Genomic DNA, 5131 nt, shown 5'->3' on the forward strand with positions numbered 1-5131 from the left:
AATTATTTTCATAAAAAGAAATTAATAAGTTACATTCTCTACTGTGCTTGAAAACACTGTCTTGCTGTGTTTTTAATTCTCGAACCACAAAATGTACATTCTACGCTGTTTTTATTTTCACGTTTTCTGGGAATAAGACCAACTTCCTCATATTTGCTATGCAAAGATCTTCCTGCGTAAGACATGTCGTCTTCAACTTTTATTTTTAATACATCTTACTAATTTCAAAATCAATTAAACTCTTAAGCAGCTTTGGATTTTCTGAACGCTTCGAAACTAGCCCAGGCCAGTTTTCCAAACACACACAGCCAGCAAATCAGTTGTCGCGAGTAGACAATGTTCAGCTGTCGCGAGGCGTTGTGAGACACCATTAAGCAAGGCGTCGCGTCGCGAAGAGCCGCGCCGCGTCTGATTCTGTGCGCACAGACCTGACTTCCCAACCCTGAAGAGAAGATTATGGCAATAAATTAATAAATAAGTAAATAAATAAAACAGCTGTCTCGCAGCAGATAACATTGTATTTATTATTCAGTCGTTGCTATGTGACAATCTGACTTCTTTTGTTCGAAAAACAAAGATAGACCACAAAACTCCCGGATTTTAGCGTTATACTGGAACTAAAATCATGTTTGTGCGAGATCGTATTTGCTTGCTTTCCGCACAAAACCAATACGCGGTAAGTGTGAAATACCACATTCAGTATTCCCAACGTAACACACATAACAATTTCCCTATTCTTACCGCTTAAGCGTCATATTCATTTTACTGCTTTAGGCTTTTCACATATTATTTTTAAAGACGTTCAATATAGTAATAATTATAAATTGGAAACTTACCACTGCAATTTCACCTAAATTTCACTGTTAATTATTGCTTTTAAATATTTGCAAAAATTAAGTAAACTCTACAACACCACTAAAGTTACTGCATTTCTAATGCAAGTAACATTAAGGAAGCCGTGAAAAAATCAACAAGATTCCAGACTCATCATAGACTGGGGGGGAAAAAAAGACAGACGTATATCACGGCCTGCTGGAGTATAGTAAACACAGAAAACATTTTATAGGAACAATGTTGAAGATAGATATATTTGTTTTCCAAAGTTGCCGTCATTGAACAGAAACCAAGATGGAGATTTCATTGCAACTAATTAGAAATTCCTCTTTCAGGTATGTAATAAACGATCTTCGCACAAAATAATGTGCGATACACGAGCGGTATGTTTGTTTTCATGTTCTCGGAAATTAAAAAAGCTCAACTACGTTTCGCTTTTTCAATCTTTTCCTCGAACATGAAAACGTCAACATACCGCTCTTGTAACGCATATTACTATTATGCAATCCTAGCATTAAAACACTATAAATCGTACACAATGTCCTAATTGTCGCATTGCTGCCAGAAAAGGTTACCTAGCAACTATTATTCCATACGTCATCACCGCCTTCACAACACAATTTTATACAATATACCTGTAAGCTTCAAAACAACAACAAAATAACATTGTCTTAGAAACGGTACTTAGCAATCATGCAATATATTACGTCATATCTAGTACTCATGTCTCTACTACGTAATAACATTACATTTTGTAAATTCATAATTTCTTTTACATATTTTAATGCTAGAATAGCATAATTACCAAGATTATCTACATAAATTACCATTGTATCCTGCTGGTATAATTTTTATAGCGGCTCCTCCCAAACTGATCAGACTGAATTTCAATAAAGTAAACTATAATATACGGTAATATCATTCGTAAAATGATAAAGGAACTTACTGAAAGCACGTATGATAATTATTTTTGTTTAATTATTTTTGGTGGTCATCAATTTAAGAAATTTCGAGTAAACGCTGAAAGGTACCAAGGTCAAAACCTGGCCTCTCAGAAGCAGAATGCATCTGCGAAGAATCGAATTCGAGACCTGTAGATATTTGGCAGCATGTTAACATTCCAAGTCGGTGGAAAATCCGCCACTGATCAGATGTATTGTCTAGGCTATCTCCATTAACATCAGAGCTACACAACCTTGAGCATGTGAACAGTACCTGGACACAGAGGTCATCGCATCCTGCAATCCATCACATTCACACGTGGAAGCGGACTTTCAGAGTTTCTCCCTCTGCGGCGCCAGTGACGGATTTCTGCTCAGCGTCACATACTATGAAAAGTTTGATATCTGCCATTAAATTAATGTTGAAGTAATGTAAAAGAATAGGCCCTAATAGTAATAATAATAATAATAATAATAATAATAATAATAATAATAATAATTTATTTCGTTGGGTTATTTTACGACGCTGTATCAACATCTAGGTTATTTAGAGTCTGAATGAAATGAAGGTGATAATGCCGGTGAAATGAGTCCGGGGTCCAGCACCGAAAGTTACCCAGCATTTGCTCGTATTGGGTTGAGGGAAAACCCCGGGAAAAACCTCAACCAGGTAACTTGTCCCGACCGGGATTCGAACCCGGGCCACCTGGTTTCGCAGCCAGACGCGCTGACCGTTACTCCACAGGTGTGGACAATAATAATAATAATAATAATAATAATAATAATAATAATAATAATAATAATAATAATAATAAAAACGCGAATATTAATATAGATGCCTCAGTAAATTCTTCTGTTTCGACTTCAATATGTTACGTTCCATCTTTGCACCTCACAACGGTCATTTAATCAACTTATTATTATTATTATTATTATTATTATTATTATTATTATTATTATTATTATTATTATTGTTGTTGTTGTCAGAAGGAAGGATAGAACACCCATCTCGAAACCGAAACAAATCCTGCAGTATGTTCTTCGTGAAAGAAGTTCCGTTGGTCGCCCAGCTAAGCGATGAACTGATGTGAAAACGTAAGACCACCTGGTCTAACTGTCTTCCTCCGACTACTTTAGCGCTGGGACCTGAGGTATTCTTGCCATCGGTGAGGGGGGGTTGCAGGTAGATTCTTTTGTTGCTACAACCAAGCCGAGCCGAGCGGAGTGGGAAGTATTAATCGTCCAAAAATATGCAGTCTTCAGTTTGTAGTAGTGTGTGAATATTTCATATACATAATATTTACGTAGGCCTATATGGTTTTATTATTAATATATTAAATATATTGTTGCAATTTTTGCTCAAACATCTCCCTGATGTTAGCTATGTTAATATTATATGAATTATTCATTATATGAATTATTCATATTAAATATTTCACCGTTACAAGTCATTTTTAAGGAAACATTCTGTAAAAAAAGTTTTTGGTTTTATTCTCTTGGAATTTTAGAATATGTGTGATTGGTATCGTGAAAAGCAGAATCCTATAATGTCATGCTAAAATCATTTGTTGGTGATATCTTAAAATACAAATCAAGTAGTTTTACTTCTTAAGTGAATTCAGCAGTAGCCTTCAGTATATTTAAATTGATTACCGGTACTTTACAAATGTAATTCAATTCTACTAATCACTAAATTTTATAGTATGATTCTTTTCATTTATATTATTGTAGTTGTATTATGATTTTCCTTTGTATTTATTTTATTGTATTTGTATTTCTGGTGGTGTGATGGCTTTAACTTCACCAAAATAAATAAACTAACTAAATAAATAAATAAACTAACTAAATAAGTAAATAAATTAACTAAATAAGTAAATAAATAAATAAATAAACTAAGTAAATAAGTAAACAAATAAATAAACTAAATAAGTAAATAAATAAATAAACTAAATAAATATGTAAATAAATAAATAAATAAAATTTTCTACAATACTTTCCTTCTCTGAACACGTAAGTAGGAATGGTTGTATCTCTATCTCGCCAAAAATACGTTAGAAAACTAATAGGCATACTGCTCTCGTAAATTGAGCGAATGTTTTCAGTATGATTGTACATCCTTCCAGACTGCCGCTGTCACTGTTCCCTCCCTCTCCAGTACCGCGCTAGGCTAGTCGGAACCGCATTCCTCTCATCACTAAACTCCTCAGAGGATGACAGTAATACATGTTTTGGATGATGATAATAATAATAATAATAATAATAATAATAATTATTATTATTATTATTATTATCATTACTCTCATCACTACTATTATTATTATTATTATTATTATTATTATTATTATTATTATTATTATTATTATTATCATCATCATCATCATCGAAGTAATGACAATGCACCAATATTTACTCTGAATGTGACTGCAATCTCCCTCTTCATTAGAATTCGCATAATTATTATTCTTATTCATTGTGGAGATATCACGGTATTACTGGCAATTTTATTAATATTTTTAAAAGTTCAAATAAAACTTTGATGAATCTTATATTTGTTATTCTTCTACCATATTATTGTATCTCTATGAGGAAAGTAGGAAAGACATAGTTAACGAACAAGATTTTAAAAAAATATAAGTAGATGTTAGGACCGTTGCAAGCGGCGCCATTTTGCTATGCAATGTTCCTGGGTGTGAATCAGCGTCAGTCTGAAGGGTTACAGTGACTTACGTTTGTAATTAATTCTCCTCCTCGTTCAATAACATAGAAATTGGTAAATAATGGAACAACGGTTAATTATCACTCATCAGCAAAATTAACAAAATAATACAAAATGGCCATAGTACAGGATTTTTAAATTGCTTTCTAATGTGAGAATTTTTTTAAATTTTTGTCTCTTAAATATGCTGCCAAAGCACAAATAAGCCTTTATTTCTCTCGCAGAAATATACCATCACTTCCCTATGTAAGTACAAACTATAACTCAATCGTTTTCCTCCATGGAAAAAAAAATAAACTGAAAGGCAGAACGTGCGAAACGTTACATCTGAATGTTGACAACCCAGCATTGCAGAGCGCAGGCGCAGCAGCCTCTCTTGCGATCAAGTTCATCAACACTGAACCACGTGACCGACTTTGTTTCCTTTGTCGTTGGCTCAACAGCTATGGACAGACCGAGGCCGAGAGAAACAAAATAATGCGAAAGCGGTTGCGCAGCTGCGATGCGATGCGATGCGAAGCGAAGCAGCTCAATGAGGCGAGATCTGTTCTTCCTTGAGATGTCATGCAAGAAAAATCGTCGATCAGCATGAATTGCGGATTCAGGAGGCAGTGACAGTGACAGTACTCGCATTCAGCAG

This window comes from Periplaneta americana, chromosome 6, assembly GCF_040183065.1.
Source record: "Periplaneta americana isolate PAMFEO1 chromosome 6, P.americana_PAMFEO1_priV1, whole genome shotgun sequence".
Taxonomy (NCBI): domain Eukaryota; kingdom Metazoa; phylum Arthropoda; class Insecta; order Blattodea; family Blattidae; genus Periplaneta; species Periplaneta americana.